Consider the following 23,071-nt stretch of genomic DNA (forward strand, 5'->3'; position numbering starts at 1 on the left):
TCTCGTATATTGCTTGCTAATAAATTATGCATCACGCAGAGCGTACTTTTCACGGAAATCTACATGAAAATACACAAATTTATCGCGATGTTCCATTTCACAACGCGATTTACTTTTCACGCATCGAACGATGGACTTTATAAAATCAACTCTCCTTGATATTCAAATTCATTTCAGTGGAATTCCTAAAAGTTGATGCGAAAGTTGAGGCTGCATAGAACACCAATTATCCATTTATTCATTTCATATAAGATGGAATTGGCCGATACTTGATGAAATTTTTTACCAGTATTCCGCCAATTGAAACGATTGGTCTGTTTGAGCGACAAAAACCATGTAAATTCACTAATAAAACAGAAAGATTTGGATTTACTTACTATTTGTCTATCTCAAAATCATTTGCAATTTGACGAAAATATTTATTCATGCAGGAAAGGACTAAAAATGGTGAACCCGTTGAGTTTTTTGCTGGCTGGAATTTTCATAGATACCATAAAGTATAAAATCCATAATAATCGGTCAATTAACATTTTCTTGTACTGGTACAGATACGTAGATGATATCTTGGTATGTTTTACTGGTACATATGGGCAATTAGGCAAGCACTGGAAGGAAGGTGAATAATTCAATGAATTGCCTTGACTCAACTAATACGAAAAATAACAATAAATATGATTTTGCAATTTCCCACAAGACACCTTACACGAACATTTATCACACATAATTTCTCCACACTTCTCTATCAGCATAAAGAAGCTGCATTAAATGGTGTGCTTCACAGCCTATTGAATATTCCATTGTCTTAGAGTAATTTCCAGAAAGAGTTAAGTTTGATCAAACAAATCTTGGTCAACAAAGGTAATAAGAGATATTGTTGACTTCATTCGTTCCAAAACTACAAAAGCAAACCATGGATAAGGTCTACCCAAATTCAAGATGCTATAGGACATTGGCATATTCGGGTGAACCCATCAATAATATTGCTTGTTTAAAAAAAAATTGTAAACGTAGCTTACAGAATGAATAATATAAGTAAATCAATTAAAAACATTAAAAACAATACTTCAGTGTCGGATGGATCAGGAGTGGATAAGCTGACTTGTGGCAATTGCCCAATATTGTATATTGGTCAAACAGGAAGAACATTTCCCTAAATGAATAAAGAAAATAAAAGTAGTTTTGTAAATAGAAAAACCAATTCTACATTTCCACACCACCTTTTAGCAGGGTGCAATCTTGATTACGACATGATACATCTAGAAGACAAAAGTTTGAAACTCAATCTTCTAGAATGTTCAACAGTTAATACATTCAAAAATTTCGCTAATTTACTGAATGATCAATTAAAATTGAATAACTCTCCGTTACTAAATATTTTTTCAAGTGTAGAAACTGGTACATAATAATCTCAAGTAATTCAATTCATTACAAACTCAGGTACACAAAACATTGAATGATCAGGTAAAACCCATGGATCTGAAATGTAGGTACTTAAAATTGTAAACTCGGGTATATGAAGCATTGAATATGTAGAATACAGTTAGTAAAGACAAGCACGAAGAAGCCATTGTATGGCGATAAACGTGTTGCTTTTTTGTAAAACTGTTTAGTGAAAATCTCACAATAACGTGTTTTCTGAATACGGTATTCATTTCATACACTATTCTGCAAGATGAACCCAATTACAGAATAGGGAGAAACAGTGGCATTAACAAATATGTACTTATATACAATGTGTTAAAGCAAATGGAATAAATTCATTATTTCGGTTATTGTACATATTTTAACAAAATGTAAAAACACGTCAAATTCAAATTATAATTTGACATATTTTAACGGAAAAATACAACCCCTACCATCAAACCCCGTCGAATGATAGGAACAACCCCCAATTTTTCAAATGGGAAGTATGGGCTTGTGATATATCGTTTGAAAAATATATTCATTTCTCTATTCGAATATGTTATAGCTTTCTAGTTTATTGCAACAATTGAGATAAAATAAATTGAAATCATGCGGTTACCGAAATTCGATAAAATACACTCAAAACTTATTGCAATATACCCAAACCTTATTTCATGATGAGGTATTGATGATAGGAAAGTAAGTAAAATCCATAGCAATGTTCTTTTTAGATGGTATCCTGTAAATAATTTATGTGGCAACGTTAGTTTAAAACGCCTTGTCAACTTGTTGTGAATGTTACAACATTGGTTGTCAGTATTTTGATTTGAGTTTAAAGTTCGTAAACTTCAAGTCTGACAAATGGTTAGATTAACGGAAATGCAAAAAATTACAGTTTTACAAATGATTTGTTACGGAGATAAAACCCGAACACAACAGGAAGTAGCTCGCCTATTTCATGAGAAATTTCCTGATTTACCGCCCATATCTCAAAGAACAATAAGCAAAATTGAGAAGCAGTTTTGCGAGCTTGGTCATGTGGGGCAGATAAAACAGCAGCTGATAATGCAATGAGTGATTTACTCAAACTAGATGTTATGCTTGTGTTTGGTAAAAACCCACATACATCGAGTAGACAGGCATCCACTACATTCAGTGTTAGCCATACATCGATAGTAAACAGACTATAATGAAATAAAATGCATTCCTTCAGAATGATTCCTACCCAGGAGCTCATGGAAGACGATTTTAATAGAAGAAGCTATTTTTGTGACCAAATGATGGACATGTTGGATGGCAATATCACCCAATTAGGAGACGTTATGTTTTCTGATGAGTGCACTTTGTCTCTTAACGGTCATGCCAATCGGCAAACTTGCCGCTACTGGTCAACGAAAAATCCTCACTGGATGAGAGATGAACACACTCAATACCCTCCAAAGGTTGAAGTTTAGGCAGGGATTGTAGGAAACCATATCATTGGTCCCTTTTTCATTGAATGGCGATAATTATTTGGCACTACTTCAAAATGGTGTCATTAGAAGTTTAGCAAATTTATATCTAGATCCAGGAAACCCTCAAGTTCCAGTGGATCCGATATAGTTTCCGCAGGATGGAACACCACCATATTATCAAGTTGATGTCCGGCAATACCTTGATACAACATTTCCCAAACGGTGTATAGGGAGGCGAGAATCAATTGAATGACCAGCGCGATCACCTGATCTTTCATCACTAGATTTTTTTCATGGAGATATGTAAAAAGCAATGTGTACGGAACTAAACCTTCAGATTTGAATGAGTCACGCCTGATGTTAAATAATGTCAGAAGACAGTTTTATTTGAGATTAGGATGTTGCCAAGACGTTCGCAGTGAACATGTTAACATCCATAGTTTTTGTTCGTATTCTTACGTATTCTTGCATTTCATTACATTTTGCATTACATTTTTGGTTTTGAGTGTATTTTATCGAATTTCGGTAACCACATTATTTTAATCTATTTTAACTCAATTGCTGCAATAAACTCAAAAGCAATAACATTTTCAAACGATATATCACAACCTATACTTTCCATCCCATTTAAAAAATTGGGGATTGTACCTGTCATTCGAAGGAGGTTGAAGGTAGGGGTAGCATTTTTAAGTTGAAAAATGTCAAATTATAATTTACATTTGACTAGTTCCGGGTTTTTTTGAAATATGTACAGTAACCGAAATAATGAATTTATTCCATTTGGATTTTACACACTGTATAATATCTGTTTAAAAAAAATCTGTTTTTCCGTTAACCAGCTGTCGCACCCCTACGGACGACAACCCTCAGAAGTCGAAACTTGTGCGAGCTAAGGATTAACGAGGTCTTACCTTTTAACGTGTGATATCTATAAAAAAAATAAATGGAAAACATAACTTCCAGTTAGCTAAGAAATGTCTTCTGATTCGTATAACTTTGCACTTGAATATATCTAGCACCCGACTAATAGAATTACAGGTTCCGCACATTGTAAAAATTGGGGACTTTTTCATTATATTTGTTCGCGGAGTGTTGAGATAAAATGTGACATTATTCCTAGGTTACCGTCTAGGAACCCAAAAAGCAAGTAATGATATTGTTTATGACCTTCAATAAAAAAAAATTAATAAAACTCACGCCTTGCCTCGAGATTACACATACTGTGAGTTTCAAGCAATTCATAATGGGGTATTCCTTCAGTAGGATACGTGCCTTCGAATTTAAAAGACATATATTTTAGAAAACGCTCTGTAGGGCTCCTACTTATATATGATTTATATGAGCCTGATAGCAGGAACTCCAAACAACAAATGCATATTCCAGCCTAGATCGAACAAAAATGAAATGAAGTAATTTCAATGTTGAAGCTCTTCCGCAGTCTTTTGTATTTCTAACTGGGTATCCATACATGTGAGGAGCAACTGTCAGAGTAGTGTCGATATGTTTATGGGAAGAGAGGGATGAATCAAAAGTAACACCTAGATCAATGAGTGTATCAGGACGCTCATGAACTTGATTGTTTATGACGTAGTTGTGTAATGTCAGATTCGTTTTCAGTGAGTAAGACACATCACATCTAGATATATTGAGCGTTAGATTTAAATTCAGAGCTAGACGTTCACAATCATTAGAATATATTATATTATGATAGATTCAAGTCATCTGTGTATGAAAGAAAACTGACATCAATCTCAGCTCCGATATCGTTGTTGAACATATTGAATAGTAGGGGTCCTGAGTTTGACCCTTGTGGTACACCGGATGTAGCGACATATTCAATAGACTTGAGGCCATTGAGTTGGACATACTGTTAACGGTTGTCAAAATACTATTTGAAGAAAGTAATTGAGTCTCAAGTTCAGAGAGTAAGTTTGTCTTGAGTTCACGAGATGGAGCTGTTACTAGTTAACAATCTTCATCTAGGGCTAATATTTCTTGCATGCACTTGAGCCGCGTTGAAATTAATCGAGGTCCAGGCAATTTTCTGTTCGGGTCGGATCTTTTCTTCACTGATGAGAGATAATACCTCTAAATTTAATATCCGGCATGATATTAGCCAAGATTTTAGTTTTCCAGGAGGCATTTACCAGAGCTACGGTGTAGGTAGATCGAAGAGATGAATATCTCGAGATTTTATTTCGACCTACCTAATACACTCCGCTTGTATATTGTCGAGAATAATCCTCTTGCTACCTTTCATATAAAAACACCGCTGACTCATCGCAAGTCTGATTTCTTCAATCTTTCTGAGTAGAAAATATAAATTTTCTTTCGTAAACGCTCTCTCCGTTCACTCAACTAAAATCTCTTGTCGGGTCGTGTTTGCATAAGTCTGACGATGCTGAATGAGTAAGTGCAAAAATTGTAGTCGAACGATAAAAGTTTCTGAAACGCCGTAAAGTGTCGCTTTGAGGGATTCAGTTGAGTATTCAAACTCATCAATCACATTGAGAAAGTTTCGTTTCATCATTTCATAATCTCTCAGTATACACACAGTATAATATATTTTTCATTTCTTCATTTCGCCGACACATCTGCCACAATCCCCTCAACATTTTCAATAATTTCATAAGCAAATGAGTTGATATACAAATGATATAAGGTAGAAGAACCAAATCCCAATGGCAATAAATGAAATTTTGAAAACCGAACTGGGCGAATATCAATTTATTGAAAAGCTCAGTTACCCACTAAGATTCGATTATTCATATTGACATTAGTTTTTCGATGCTGTCCCCTTGTGGTTGAGGATTCTATGCAGGAGGAACTCAATGTGTTGTTTTTTGATTTTCACGATGTACTTCCATGAATCTTCATTTACAGCGGAATACTAGGAATTTTTTGTGGATTTTCAAGAAAACAGTAATAGAAATTTGTCATATATATGATTCAGAATTTTCAGCAGTCCCACATTTCTGTGTAGTGATTCTACAATTTTAGTAGAACGGTATAAGTGAAGGCGCATTTCATAAAGCTTGTTATTCACAACTATACAGTTTGTAAAAGCTAAACGGAATAAATTCATTATTTCAGTTACTGAACAAATTTAAAAAAAATCCCGAAACATGTCGAATGTAAATCATGACTTGTCATTCTCCTACGTGAAAATGCTACCCCTACCTTTAACCCCCATCGAATGACAGGTACAACCCCCAATTTTTCGAAAAGGAAGTATAGGGTTATGATATATCGTTTGAAAGGTCTCTTCATTCTCTGTTCAAAAATGTTATTGCTTTCGAGTTTATTGCAACAATTAAGACAAAATGAATTGAAATCATGTGGTTAGCGAAATTCGATAAAATACACTCGAAAATTGAAATGTAATGCGGAACGTAATGAAATGAAGAATACGAAAAAAAACTATAGATGTTAACGAAGTGGATGTTCAACATGTTCACTGCGAACGTCTTGGTAACATCCTAATCTCAAATAACACTGTCTTATAACTTTATTTAACAGCAGGCGTGACTGACCTAATCGCAAGCGTTATTCCTTATTTTAAGTCATTCAAATCTAAAGGTTTAGTTTTGTACACATTGCTCTTCACATACCTCAATAAAAAGAAATCTAGTGAGGAAAAATCAGGTGATCGTGCTGGCCATTCAATCGATCCTCATTAACATCCATGTTAACGAAATGTTAAAATGTTCACCGCAAACTTGGCAACATCCTAATCTCAAATAAAAGTTCTTGTAACATTACTCTTTTTTTTGAGGCATTCAAATCTGAAGGTTTAGTTTTGTACACATTGCTCCCATCCCATAAAAAGAAATCTAATGATGAAAGATCAGGTGATCGCGCTGGCCATTCAATCGATCGTCGCCTCCCTATCCACTGATGTATCGAGGTATTGATGGACTTTAACTAGGTAATGTGGTGGTGCTCCATTCTGCTGAAACCATATAATATTCACTGGAACTTGAGGGAACTTGAGGAAAACATAACGTCTTCCAATTGGATAATATTTTTATCCAACATGTCCATCATTTGCTCACAAAAATAAGTTCTTCTATCAAAATCATCTTCCATGAGCTCCTGAGTAGGTATCATTTTATAGGGATGCATTTCATTTTCTTTCAATATGTTCACTATCAATGTATGACTAACATTGAATGTAGTGGATGCCTGTCCAGTCAATGTATGTTGGTTTTCCTCAAACTTAAGCATCACATCTAATTTGAGTTCTGTCCCACATGATCAAGCTCGCTGAACTGCTTCTCTATTTTGCTTATTGTTCCTTGAGATATGGGCAGTATATTAGGAAATTTCTCATGAAATAGGCGAGCTACTTCCTGTTATGGTCTGGTTTTATCTCCGTAACCAATAATTTGTAAAACTGTTATTATATGCATTTCCGTTAATCTAGCTATTTGTCAGACTTGAAGGTAACAAACTTTGAACTTAAATTAAAATACTGACAAGTAATGTTGTAACATATAGAGCAAGTTGACAAGGCGTTGCCATGAAAATTATTTACAGTTTTTTAAAGGATACCAACAAAAAAGATGATTGCTATGGTTTTTGCTCATTTTCTTATTATCGATACCTCAATATGAAATAAGTTTTGAGTATATTGCAATAAGTTTTGAGTGTATTTTAGCGAATTTTGGTAACCATATGATTTTGATATATTTCAGTTTGACTGTTGCAACGAACTTGGAAACGATAACATTTTTGAAGCCTATACTTCCTATTCAAAAAATTGGGGGTTGTACCTGTCATTCGACGGGGATTGAAGGTAGGAGTAGAAGTTTTCCGTTGAAGTATATCAAAAAATAATTTAAATTTTACGTTTTTTGGGATTTTGTTGAAATATGTACCGTAACCGAAATAATGAATTTATTCCTTATGGCTTTTACACATTGTATACAAATATTGAATGGACTCCATTTCACATCTTGGAAAATGGAATGTTGTTCTCAATGGGGAATATTCCTTCTGACGAAAATCAAGTAGTTTTCATTAAAGAGTTCTAAAACAACGCATTTTAAACTTATCATTTCAACCTTCTTCTTCAAAAAATGATTTAAATACTTAAAAAAGATGATTGAAATAATGCATTCAACATTTAAAAGGATTCGTTTCTATTTCACCATTTGGCAACATCGGTTATAGCTAATAGAGGACAATGAATCTGTTACCTGTATGAGACAAACAAAGATGACATATTCCAGAGGCGTCCTGTTCTGTTTACTTATGTTCCGAGTTCCGAGACATTCTGTGACATATGAAATTTTGTACACCTAACCTATCTTCCTCTATATAAATAAATAACAAAACAACTTTTGTTTATCTAGCTTGTGGAGGTGGTATAGAACTATAATTCATATTTTTCCTTAATTGTTGATTTATAAAGTTAATTTTCCTTTCTTAAAGTAGAATATATAGGTACGTATAAATTATTTCAACTTGATATAGGCGCTGTTGCCAATATTTGAATCAGAAACAAAACCCTTTGAAAATCAAAACCAAACATTTGAAACATCAATTTGAATACTTTTCGAAATGAATTTGAAAAACTAATGAATCAAACTCAACTTTATTTTGTTCAAACTTGCATTTGCTGTAATAACCCAAATTGAGGAACATTCCCCATTTGAGCACTTCCCTGTGGAAAAAGCAGGAGTTCGCGATCATACTTTTTGATGTTTATATAACGTTTCCATTGAGCAGTAAGAAATTAATGGAAACGAGGCTTAAGGGCATAACTGTGCGGTACCCAATCGACTCTTTACTCAATCAAAAAATTCATATTTAATAATAATCTGTTGCTGTTGGGGAAAAAATCAGAGTGTTTCGGATATTATAGAACAAATGATAATATTTTCAACGGAACAGATAATCAAGATTCCGAAGACTTCACTGGAATCAAATGAGATGAGGTGAATGTTATTTTATTGTAAATATGGAAAAATGGGGAGAATTTTCATTTTTCTCAAAAAATATTCATTTATTCATCAACTTCTGTTTTGTCCCCTTGTTCCTCAGATATGATTCATCTGTGCCAGATCAAAAATGAATTCTGTTGATTACAGTCTTTTCAGCTCTCTGCTAAATAACTTTACTCAGTCTCGGAATACTATCATTCTAGGACAGTTAATGTCAGCTATGTCAACTCGAGATAATACATACTCACCTGTATCGATTGCATTTTGGTAGTCTGTAAATACCCCTATTATCATAGGTGAATATTTATTTGTTAATGTATGTACGTAGGCAACCCCTGCGTTGCTTAATATTTTTTCATTTTTACAATTTACTTTTTTGTTTCATTTATGAAAATGTAACGTAGTTAATGAACTAATGAATTATTCTATTCTAATTTAGACCAAAATCAATGTTATCAATTTCAACAGCAATTCTTGTTGTAATAGCAGTATTGAATATGGTACTTCCCCTTGTTTTCTCCATTCAACAAGTTTTCATCTCTTAATGACCCTCAAAGTGTAACTATGAAAGGGAAAGTTGTGTCGTCACCTTTTAAAAAAAGATCAATAGACAAAACTGTTAGAAATGCATCGATTTTCTCCAATTAAATCATCATCTACGAGTTACTCAGTGAATCTGAATCGATAGTGAATTTACAATTTATTGTTTTGGCACTTTTATAGACAGCTGAATCATTATACGAAAAGGAATTCATTTGTTTGGTCAGAGTAATCAACAATATCGTTTGGAACAATTTAATGATACCTCAATTAGTGGAAGGTTGTTGTGATATGGACTGCGTAATGAATTGATTTGTCGAAAATTCCGTTGGATGAATTTGGGTTGATTTCACAATCAACATTTAATCATGATTCCATTCAAATAGCTAATGAAGTTTAACCTAATTATACCGTATTCGATGATAAAACTCATGCATACATGCCAGTGATGAATAGGAAGTAGATACCTGATAATAACTGCAGATTTTATTAAACATTTTTGTTCTAAGTTCAGATAAGGAGCAATATTATAGGAAAAGTCCTTCACAATTTCCAGAATTATCATGCAGCAGTGAAACGGCGATACAAAAATTTCAAAACTGGATTTTCGTGGCACCCCAAATACCTTATTTGGAAACCATCAAAACTTTCACTATCTGCTTAATGACTGATGATTTTACATTATAGTAATAATTTTCGGCAAACTTCGTAACTTGAAAATTTTCATGTTTTGTACTGCTAGAATTTTGAATACTTTGCATTGAACCTAGATTCAAAAAGAGTTCATTTGGTTCAAACCGGTAGATAATTCGATTCACACTCTCTTGTGACAAGCTAAGCAGCGATTGAAGATTCCAACGATGAAAAATTAATATTTGGAATTTTGGCGCCTTCGCCAAAATTCCAAATATTATTTTTGACACTGGTAACTTCGCCAAAATGAACACATTACTTCTACCTCTGGCGAATTCGCCAAAAATGAAAATATTACTTCTGGGCCTGCGATTATAACATCACTGATGTGGTGATAAAAGAAAGATGTTGCCAAATATGAAGCACTAAGGTAATTATTTGTTGCCGCTCCCCAGGCTGATATTCCATAATTCAAGTGTAGTTCAACTAGGGCATAATATAATATCCGAAGCTGATCAATTTTCAAAATATTCGATAGATATTTGAACTTTGACAATGTACTTCGTAGTTTTTTCAAGACGAAGGCGATATGGATGTCCCATTTCAAATTACAGTCTATGAATATTCCCAGATATTTAATATGTTGGACCATCGATATTGTTTGGTTGCCATCTATTTGAAGGGTGTAATATTCTGGTAAGTTCTTCACGTATGAGGTGAAAGGTATGAAATGTGTTTTCTCGATGTTCATTGTTAAATGCCGATTTTTAAACCACTCTTGGATTATTTTTGAGTCTCTTGTCAAGACCTGGTGCTTTCTTTTCCTTCAATTCATCAATGTATCCATATATTTCACTATCATTTGTCTCCCCTAAGAAGAATTAATTCATCGATTGATTTAGAGCCTGTGGATGTATAAAATTATGTTGTTTAATTGCTTTTGCAATTTTTTGTCCTGTACTTGAGAAGAAATTATTAAATTAATTAGCCATCTGTTTGTTATCGGTGAGAATGTCACCGTTTTCATCAATTATTTCATTTATAGTTTCATTTTTCTGTTTTTTCGCTGTTATTTCATTCACACACTTCCATAGACTTAACGAGCTATCTTTATTTTTTGAAATTTCGTTCTGATAGTATTTCTTTGCTTCTTTCATTATATCATTCAATTTGTTTTTGTATTTTTTATAATTTTGTATATTTTCATCAGTTGGGCATTGAATTTTCATTGCATATAGTTCATGCTCATGGTTAACTGATTTCAAGATGCCATCTGTCATCCATTTTGAATAATGGTGAATAATGAATCATTTTCCTTGGCGTATAACTTAGTGATGAATAAGTGGCTGCGTATCTGTCCACACAGATATATTGGTATTTCTACCGCTTTCATATACAGGGTGTTCCTTAAACACATGCTAATATTTAAGGAGGTAATTCTTAGACCCATTTTAAGAAAAAAAACTTTATATGGACGTATGTCCTAAACGCCTTAACTTTTGAAATACAGGATGGAAAAGTTTTCAAAAATAATCAGTTTTTCAATAATAACTGAGATAATTTTGTAGACATCTTTGTCATATTTGGTACATATGTTCCATGCCTCAAGGCGCATTTTCTGATGTACACAAATTTGTATTTTTCCAAACAGTGGCATCCCTACGGGTTTCGCATTGAATATTTTTGGGGAAAAAGTACTACGCCAATGCTCTCTTTTCAAAATAAAATCATTTTTAAAATCCTCATTTATTTTTGAGAAAATTTGATCTTTCAGTATTTCTTTGTCCGACGCATGATTTTCACTCAAAAAAATTAAAATCGACAGAAAGCAAATTAAGATATTCTAAAATGAATGAGAATTTGAAAATTGCTTCATAACGCATTACCAATTCCCTAATAATATTTGAAAACATAATCTGCAAGAAAATAAATTTTTCACAAAAACGAGTTTTATTTTATTTTGTGACAGAAAGTCTAAACGAATAGTACAAATTTGTTAATTAGTAATAATACCAAAACTGATTATAAAAATTGTTGTAAGTGGCCACCTGCACTTAGTATGCATGCTTCCGCCCTTCTACGCATGGAATTACGCACCCGTTCAAATATTCCCGGCGTATTTCGTATAGTTTCACACGAGGCAACTATTCGCTCTCTTAAATCTTCTAAAGTATTAACGGGAGTTTTATACACAAGAGTTTTAAGGTGACCCCATAAAAAAATCTGAACTGTTGAGATCGGGGGATCTTGCTGGTCATTGCTGAGGTCCTTGGCGACCTATCCAACGATTAGGATAAACTGTATTTAAATGGTTTCGGACAATTACACTGAAATGAGCAGGGGCGCCATCGTGCATGTACCATATTCGATTCCTTAATGCAAGTGGCACATCTTCCAATAACCCAGGTAAGTCTTCTTCGAGAAAGTGTAAATAAGAACGACCATCAAGACGGCCTGGTAGAAAAAATGGGCCTATTAGATGGGTTTCGGTTATTGCATGGGGATTTTCTTCAGCCCACATATGATTGTTATGGAAATTTTGAATGGCATTCCGAGAAAAATTTGCTTCGTCTGTGAACAAAATTTGTGTCTTAAACTACGGATTTAGTGCAATACTTTGTAGATACCACTGACTGAAGTTCACACGCTGTGGAAAATCTCTGGGGAGTAATGCCTGCACTCTTGAAATATGGTATGGGTATTACAAAAAATCAGCCAAAATACGCCAAACAATTTGATGACAAATATCCAGAGTTCTAGCAATCTTCCTCGTACTCTTCTCAGGATGTTCCTCAATTTCTTGCAGAACCGCTTCCTCAATTTCATGAGTTCTTACTACACGAGGTCTACCTTCCGGAGTCCCTTTCTTGAAACTACTAGTTTCCCCAAGTCGACGATGAATATTTGAAAAGGTTTGGCTATCTGGTAAGGCACGATTAGGATATCTTTCCTGATAGATGCGCCTGGCTTCTGTTGCATTACCATCGGCAAGGCCATATACGTAATGCATTTGCGCCATTTCCGCATTCGTATAATTTATCATATTTACTGATATTCAGAAAAACAGCGGACTACCAAAATAACTTCAATAACACTTCAAAATCAATCAAAACGCACTGTGACAGTTTTTAACACCAACACCTTACTCTAAACCAACATCAATATTAACTACTGACGTTTGTACATACAGAGAATTCGTTTTTATTGCTATGATGGGTACGCTGTTTTTTCTGCTTTTAATCTTTAAAAGAAATCACATATCGACAAACTCCATATTTCCAAGAGGTGCAGTAAATAAATTCTGCGACACGTCATTTATTCCAGGATAACTAAATTTATGTTTTCAAAAATTATTAAGCGGTGCTGCGTTATGACGTAATTTTAATTGAGAACAGTGCATCTGACAACAAACAAATATCTTTTAGATCCTCAATTATTTTGCAACAAATATGATCTCTCAGTTTGCTTTCAGTCGATGCACGATACCGCATCAGATTTTTAAGGAATTTATCCTTAAGTAAAGCGATTTTTAATTTTTTGAGCGAAAACCATGCGTCGGACAGAGAAAACCCAGCAAATCAAATGTGCTCAAAAATGTATGGAGATTTTAAAAATAATTTTTAATTCAAGATAAAGCAGTAGCTTAGTATTTTTTTCGCCAAAAATATAAATTTCAAAACTCATACGTACGCCACTGGCAGAGAAAATTAAGAAAATTGTACATCAGAAAATGCGCCTTGAGGCATGGAACCTATGTACCAAATATGCCAAAGATGTCTACAAAATTATCTCAGTCATTATTAAAAAACTGATTATTTTTGAAAAGTTTGCCACCCTGTATCTCAAAAGTTAAGGCGTTTAGGACATATGTCCATAGGACGTTTTTTCCTTGAAATGGGTCTAAGAATTACCTCCTTAAATATTAGCATGTGTTTAAGGAACACCCTGTATATGTTCAGTATATTCATTGTTCAAAAAATGATTCGACCTTCAGTAACTATATTTTGGAAACTGTACGGGAAATTTGTTATTTGAATTGATTCTGCTTTTAGGTATATTTGTACTCCGTTACGAAACAACTAATATCAATTCTGCACTAAAAACTCACATCTTCAGTAACCTACAACCAAATTCACTCCAGACCAAGTCACAAAAATATTACCCCGCACTGTCACGAGTGGGGTGGCGCAACTAGATCCCACCACACCTGAAAACTAATGTAGCGCCGCCGCTGGTGTCTTTCTAAGTGTAAATGAATCACGAAGCAAACAGGAATCACTGATCGATCATGTCGAAAGCTATCAATGCAATGTGCCCACCGTGAGTGGTCACCTTGTCCTTTACTGCGTCCATCCTTGCAGTATTTGTCATCATCGTCCATTTATCGATTACCACCAAGTTGTATCCCTATCGACGCTCTTCAGTACATAAACAGAACCACTATATAGCGATTGTAAATTACCATGTGAACATAATACATGAAGATTACACCTACAGATTCTGATTAAATGATAATAGTTTGCGAGCAACGATGTATCACACAATAAATCTGCATGATTACAGGTGAAGGATGTCAAACGTTGATACGATTTAAAGTTGTTTAAAACGTTAATTACGAGAATAAGAAATGTAGAACAAAAAATATGTAGTTTTACAAGCATTTGGGGTTACTGTGTCTTTGCTCTCTACTTAATAATGAAGAAGCTTATGCGTGGAAATGATAAATTTGCTCATTACTGAAATTGTCTGCTATATTTTTTCACTTTCTTCTTAAAGATATATGAAAAACTGAGAGGGATTTGCAACGTTCATTGAATATAATGTTATAATAAATGAATATAGTTTAAAAAACTAAAAAAACACGCTTCCAAAGAACATTGAACTGAAAAGTTGAAAATATTTTTTTAAATAAGCTTGAAACAATAACGAAAGGAAAATACTATTATTATTGTGAAAAGAGCGACGGGTGCTTGATATGCAAAAAATATGGCACAAAGCGCCCGCTTTGTTCACAATAATACAAGTATTTCTCGTTCGTTATTGTTTTAAGCTTCAAAAAAAAATTTAACTTTTTAGTTCGATGTTCTTCGAAAGCGTGTTTTTTAGTTTGTTAAACTATATTTATTTTTCGTTTTTCAGCTTCGTATGCTATAAAAGCGTGTTTTTTAGTGTTTTTAAACGATATTTATTTCATCTAAACTTTGGGATCAATCATGCGTATATTGTTTAGCAAAATAACAATTGATATTTTCCGATTCCGGAGAGGGAGCCTGATAATCAGCTACCAAGTCCAAGAAAAACAGCAGGCACGCAAAGGAGGGTTACAAATAAGGCACCAGGCGAGCGTGTTAATAAAAAAATCATTTTTTCAAATGAAGAAATACATGTAAAGTGGGTTCGAATTATATCAAGGAGGTTATGTACAGCGCCATCTGCCCGCGAATAGATCAAGCAATAATGTCGATATATCAATGAGGTTATGTTCAGCGCCATCTTCCCGTGAATAGTTCGAACAATAATATCGACATATTGAGAAGGTTACGAACAGAGCCATCTGCCCGCGAGTAGATCAAGCAATAATGTCGATATATCAATGAGGTTATGTTCAGCGCCATCTGCCCGCGAATAGTTCGAACAATAATGTCGACATATTGAGAAGGTTACGAACAGAGCCATCTGCCAGCGAATAGATCAAACAAGGCGAGTTACAAACAAACATACACACATACAGGTGAAGCTAATAGAGGCGAGTTAATTAAAATACGCTGTTTGTCTGCAAAATTAGGTGAATTTTCATTTTCCTCAAAAAGTATGTGTTTTTTCCAATTCTTGAAGCACTTATGATTTGTACGTTTTGGTATGTCCTTGAGCTCTCACATCGATTCAATTTTTATCTTCTCAATCGTTACAAAATGCCGTTCTTTCATGGGTCTTTTCAATGTTGGAAACAGAAAAAAGTTGCAGGGGGGCAAATCTAGTGAATACGGTGGCTGAGGCAGGATTACGGTGTTATTTTTGTGCAAAAATTTACGAACAAAATATACGCGCGCTTAATGCACAGATGAATGCATACTTCAATTAAAAAATATGAAAATAGAATCAATTTACTGATTACTTGATAGTGTGTCGTAGTGTGATTTTACTTTTTTTGCAGTAGGCTGCTCACTTTTTCTTTCAGAATTATTACTGTAAAACAAACTTACTTTTCAATCATTTTTGAAAATAATTCATTTGATAAAACACACTGTAGTAAACACAACTCTACTTATAGTGTAATAGGTATTCGAGCTGAGTGTGACGAGGAAATAAGAATAGTAAGAACCAGTAAGGAAAGTCGCTTGTGCATGGCAAACCGTCGCCACGGTTTGCGTCGCCACTCCAGCAATCGGTTTTACGTGCGGCTATAGATATTTCAGATAAAAAAATTGCTTTTCGAATGTACGTAGCACGCTCATTTTTCCAACAGTCTACGTATTTTCTCTCTTAAAAGGACGGTGACTTTTCCCAAACATCTGAAAGAGACTAAAATCTGTACCAAATGGATACGAGATGTTATATTTTACCTGAAATGTATAGGTTTAATCTAGTCTCGACGAACGAAACACTGAGTTTTTTTAGTTGTTTTTAGTCCATTTACAACTGAACATTAAACTGAATCTAACAATATACAGGGTAAAACACAGGGTGAACAAATAATAATGAATATAATTACTAAACATTCTCATCCGCAGAAATTGATTCGAATTGAAGAAATTACTCCAAATCTGATTATTCTCAGGAAACTTCTCTTTTGAGACATCAGTTATACAAGGTAAAAGAGGTGAAAAAAAACTCAGTCAATCCGCTTTCACAACTATCAAAATGAAACCGATGATATTCAAGTGACTGTTGATAACTCTACTTTGAGAAACATCCATGATGCTGTTGAATTTAGGCATTCAAATGGATGAGAGTCTTTCTTGGAATGAGCACTGTGATCAACTAGTTTCAAAATTGAACTCTATCACCTATCTTTTCATCAACTTGAAAAATGTTCTCAACATAAACCAACTTATGGGGAATGACTTCATTCCCGATAGCGATATTCATGATAAGAAGCAAATGATATACATTAGATCGGCAAAGATAATTCAAAGTGCACCAAAATGTATAGGACCTAAAATTTACAACTATTTACCAAATAAATTGAAATCAATATGCAGTTTTTCGTTGTTTGAAAAAAATTGAAATTATTCCTGTCAGAAAGAAGTTTTTATACTTTCGACGAGTTTTTAAATACAAAAATGTGATTTGCTTCTCTGTGTATTTTCCTTGTTCATTCTTGTATATGTATAAATTTTGTTTTTTCTTTTTATGAATATAATGACTACATCCTATACATTTTTTTGTCAATCTAAGGGAATAATTGATTTGAAATGAATACTTTTATGTGATGATTGGATTATAATGAAATTTTGAGTAGCAAACCCTATTACAGTTTGACTAAGTTCCATACTGATCATTTTTAACCTAACATGTCTTATATGTGTATTTGTTTCAACCTTTGTTTGTTTTCATTCAGTGTTTTTATACTTCAGTTTAGTGTTCACTATATTTTATTTATATTTTCATATTCATAAGACATTTATGTATTTTATATTAAATTACCAGCTTTGTCAACAAGATTTTTTCTTCGGACAATAAAGTGTTATTATTATTATTCGTGAGGTGTAGATAGGGCTCGCTTGCATTTTGTACCAACAGCTGTAGAAACATCAACCACTCTGATTCTGTCATTCTTCCCAGGGTTAACATTTCAATTCTTTTTTTCGACCAAATCTTCCTCGTACTGTTGGAGTCATATAACAGGACAATGTCACCCATTCTGGCATTTTTTCCATGCTGATGCCATTTACATTATTTTTACTAAATATATTAGATATTTTTCGGCCCTCCTCTGCCAGAATAATTCCGTGATATTTTGTGCTGTCTCCCATTTTTCGACCTGCTCATTCCTGTCACAACAGATGTGAAGCTATAAGTTGACATCAGTGATGAAGTTCAATGCATATCACATATACACCTTTAACTCTTCAATTTTCCCAAATGCATGAATCCATTTCTTTCATTTGATATTTTGATTATGAGTTATTTCATCATCTCATTATTGTGAGACATTAATCTTATAATATGTTGAATGTGTTTTTATTTTTTATTAAAAGAAAACTATTTTAGATGTTATCAGTGTGAATAACCATAACTATTGTTCAATTATTGTTATTCTTGTTTGTCACTATTGTACATTTTGTAGCTAATGTTATGAAATAAACATATTCTTTTCTATTATATTCTACTTCTCCATTCAGTAAATGATTCTTGTTCGTCCTGACATCATCATATCCGGTTTATCTGTGGAGTGGGAAGTATCTTGTTCAGCTAGTAGATTTGCTTTTTCTATGGCTGTTGTTGCAATTGAACCATCCGCTCGTGTTAGTGGCGATATTGTGAATTTTGCAAGATTCAGACCAACAGCCTCAGCTACCGACCAAAAAGATCGAGACCCGTTGGAATTGGCAAGCAGTTCATCCTTGATTCTCTGATTGCGAAGTTGTGTACTTTCATTTTTTCTGCGACAAATTGTTCCTCTTTTACGAATCTTCATCATCCTCAGAGAAAGGGACAACAGTAGTTACACAAGTACGAAACTGCTCTCCCAGAGGTGAAACGTCAAGTGATTACATTATTCACAGTATTTCATTGGAAATGGCTATTTCTACTAAGACATTAAAAATGAGATCAAAGTATCCGAGATGTCATCGTAAACCTTGACAAATGCCTCAACTACTATCCTTTCATCGAACGAATGATTTACGACTCCCCTGTGATTGGTGGATCTCGAATTGCTGAAAATAATTCAAACAGCAAACTTTGATAACAGTTTGAGAATATCACTTATTGGATCTTTTAATGAGCGGCACCAATAAAAAAATACATGTTTTTCGACTGAGGCTTGATTTGTTCCTTCCGTTGCATGAATACTGAATCTTTACATCATTCTCAATATACCGCACGTTTCCGAAATATTTTATTCCACTGTAAAACTTTCCAAGTTCAATCGATTCCCAAAGGAGACACAAATTCATTCCAGATAATTGGGTTTGTTGACATTGTCCTCGAATCCATTAAACCTGCAAAGTCGACCAGACTATCGACCTTCTACATAACGAGTTTTCCGGGCTGGTTCATTTTCCGCTGTCGACTTCAAGCGTGTTCACAATGTATGAAGCAACAGGCAATCCTGCGTGCTCACTTATGAATGCCAAATGTCGATCAATAAGGCTTAGTAGTCGATTATTGATGAGAAATAAAAACAACGGCCAAACAAGACATCCATTTTCCGTATAGTTTACTACAATTACGTTGTATTGTAGAATTACACGAACCATCTGTAATTAGTAAATCAATCGTTATTTATCTCTTATAAATGAGCCATTAAGTGTGTCATACGATTTCATAGTTCTACATAAAGAACAGCACAATTCTCTCCAATTATTGTTTTCATTCAGTTGCAATTGGTTTGAACATTTACATCGATTTTTTTGGCTATTTCCACCGTCTACAATGAAGAAAATTGAAGTTGCAATGAAGATTTTAATGATAGAGATACAAAGTTGATTCGATGTATAGTCTATCCATTCCCAATTGGAACGGCAATAAAAAGATGAGTACAGTCATAAACATTTTTTGTCTGTGGCCCCTAGTCGCCCAGATAATTAGTAAACGTGCTATCAGATGTAGTTGAGGAGTAAAAGCTCGGCTAGCTGGACTGGCTGAATACTGATTTTTTGTCGTTTCACAATATTTCTTTATCAGTGCCGTGTGTTCGTGGGGTTAGGTGAGGTAGTGAGTGGTTTTGCAAACCGATTTTTGAATACTTTTTCCAGAGATCAATTACCCTAACACCAATCATTGATATTTTTGCACTCGACGCGCGTTTCGCTAACAAGGTTAGCATCTTCAAGAGAAGCAAATTGATACTAAATCTAAAGACAAGGGTTAGCTGTTTATATACCTCAATATACAAATTGATTTGTCAACAATAGATATGACTTTCTGGAGACCTTTTGAAACAAATGATAACATTACATGTGAGGAATCTGTGTCGATCGACAGGGATCCGGAATTTGAAAATAAGGACTTACAATTTATTGAGACGCTAATCAAATAAAACTGACAAATTATACTTCATTACTCGACCTCTAGAATCAATGTCAGCTGGTTCTTCTTACATGCTGCATTTCATTCTTGGCAACAGCAAATATATATTAGTGGAAACAATTTGATTTTACAACAGTTATTTTATTGTTTTACAATTATAGTAAATATACCATACTATGAAATAGTTGGGAAATTATCATTGAAGTGACAATATAGAAATGACAACAAAATTGTGTTCCAAAGCATTCCAATGAAATAATTTCACTAAAGCTACAGGAAGCAGTTAAAAAATGATCTTAAAATAGGTTTATAAACTTCATTGAAAAGTGCTGCTACAAAACAATTCACTTTTATAGGAGAATATATTTCATAAGTTAGTTATAAAACACTTTCATTGTCTACAACTGTATTATGTTCACGGTTCGTCTAATATAATCATTTACCATTCTGTAAGTAATTATAAAATACCAACAAAATGAAACTGTTGCAACACCAAAAAATTATAAAACAACTTTGCTGGTTGCGTAATTCATATTGAAAAAACTATATGTGATCACTCATTTTCGTTCTGTAGCTTGTTATAAAATATATTATCTTCAAGAATTCAGTGAATGGCGACACAACTTCCAGAAACTACTAACCACATTTTCTATTGAATACACGAAAAACCATTTGGAAGTTTACCTCATTTTCAGTCTGAGTAACTTCACTAAATATACGACGGGAATTAGAAATACTTTACCAAACAAACTTGAAACTTAGAACATAATTTCCAGCAGTCGGAGACGGTGCAACTCACAAAGTAGATATAAATTCGGAGAAACATTCATTAGGGGTGGTAAACGAAGCTGATGAATGTTTTTGTCGAGTTTGAGAATCGACACCACAGGTGGGAATATCAATGAAGGAATTTTGCCAAAATCTGAGATTTATGAACATTATCCACTATAAATAGACTGAATCATTGGATGAGAGTTTGAATTTTGGGCTAAATTTGTTCTGTAAGTAATAGAGAATAGATTAGTTTAGATTGTCGGGGAGCTGGCCTATAGCCTTGTAAAAGATCGGTTGTATATTCTTAGGGTCGGCGCGATTTCCGAGGATTTGTGGGTTTTTGGAATGAAAGTCTTTGGATTTCCTTAGCCACTATTTGTTTATTTAACCAGCCGAGTTATCCCGGAACTTTAAAATGATAGAGGAAACAGTATTTGGGAATATAAAACAGAAAGGAGTTCATTTTGCACTTTTAATATAAAATTCCAATTAGCATGAAGACATCCGTGGTAGAATCTATCATAATTCTGAGAGTTGAAGAGTCGTCCATACTTGAATTTCCTAGTTTTCATAACTGAGTCAATCAATATTGTTACATGAACCGCCTCGTGGTCAGAGAAACCAGGTGAATCTACCGAACACTGGATTTTATCATTATCTTAATTGCTACATACATAGTAAATAATCGAATGACTGTTCTGAGTTATGCGGGATAAGGGAGTGTGTTATATTTGAGTCAGTATCGCCAAAATGTATGTTGAAGTCTCCAGTCAAAATAATGGTAGATTTACATGGTAACTCAATCAGTAATGACTCTAATTTTGTCAAAAAAGAGTATACATCTGACGAGGGTGATCGATATATGTGATTCCTAGTATTGGATCTGCCTTGAATTTATTGTACAGTATCAAGTATTCTGCATCGTGTGACTGTCTGATTGGCGTTTGTCCCTGCATTAGCCTGTGTGTCACCAGTCTAGCTTCTCTTTGTATGTATATGTGCAATGTATATGTCCGAGTAGGACCTCAAGTGCTGCAGTTGGGGTCGTTCTCATGGCTCCTGCGACACTTAGGCACGCCAGCCTTTGTATACCACCTGATAGCCTAGCCGTACACCAAGCCACTACACCGTATGTTATCTTGGCTCTCACTACCCTTGTATACAGCGTGACTCACGGTCGATGGTAGGTTAGACGTTTCTGGAAAACGCAAAGCATGATTTTTCTGAAAATTCCACCTCTCATATTTCCTTACCTGTTCTATCGATCTAAAATATTTCTAGCATTGCGGCGTTGCCACTTCTATCAAAAAGTCCTAGCAATTATATTTTTTTAAATGGAACACCCCGTATATTAATACATTTTTGGAATCGTTCTAGTATTTTAATACTTTTTTGTCGAAAATGTCCTATACCTATCTCTATCTGTTTTCGAGATAAAAAATAAATTGTGTTAAATATGGTCCAAAACATAGTCTTAATTGAAATTAAGTACATCAGTACTCTCAATTCATGATGATAGTTTGGACAAACTCGAAATATTCAAATAACACCAAGAAATCGACAACATATCATACAGGGCGTGCTAAAATTACTATTATTTCCATTGTGCATAAAAGTAGTCGAAAGTTCATTTTTTCAAACGAAACCCCCTGTTCATTACTCGATGAATTGAAAGATGGTGGAAAATGCTTCAAGATGATATACATGTCCCTATACCTCAATCGTCAAGTTTTCTTAATAAAGCCGTTTTTGTGGAAAAATAGTTATTCACGTTTCACCTACAAGTGTTGAAAGTGGCATTTTATTTTATGAGTGGGGATTATTGCAAAACGAGCGTCAGCAAGTGGAGCAAATTCACGAGCAAAATAAAATAATTTTTAACAAATGTCATACAATTTTTTTTGTATAATGTTACTGCTGATAATAAAAAAAATTATAGGGTCCATGGGATTTGAACACACGATCTTTGGATTACAAAGCATATATTACAACAACATACGCCAACTCACGTTATTTTAAGGAGAATTATTAGTTAGTCATGAAGGACTTTCTACAGTTGGACTGAATACTACTTCGTCATCGTCAGTAACTTCACAAGAATTTAATTTTTACCAATAGCAC

At 34.0% G+C, this 23,071-nt stretch overlaps 1 protein-coding gene across 3 annotated transcripts in view; it reads right to left on the minus strand.

The window, feature by feature from the left end:
- The window catches only part of Pde9 (Phosphodiesterase 9), a 470,530-nt gene that overhangs the window by 239,502 nt on the left and 207,957 nt on the right, over positions 1-23,071 (minus strand). The gene's annotated exons all lie outside the window — the stretch shown is intronic.

Source organism: Leptinotarsa decemlineata, unplaced genomic scaffold (genome assembly GCF_025532065.1).
Source record: "Leptinotarsa decemlineata unplaced genomic scaffold, Ldec_3_MD MMD2_tig00000505_RagTag_RagTag, whole genome shotgun sequence".
Lineage (NCBI taxonomy): Eukaryota > Metazoa > Arthropoda > Insecta > Coleoptera > Chrysomelidae > Leptinotarsa > Leptinotarsa decemlineata.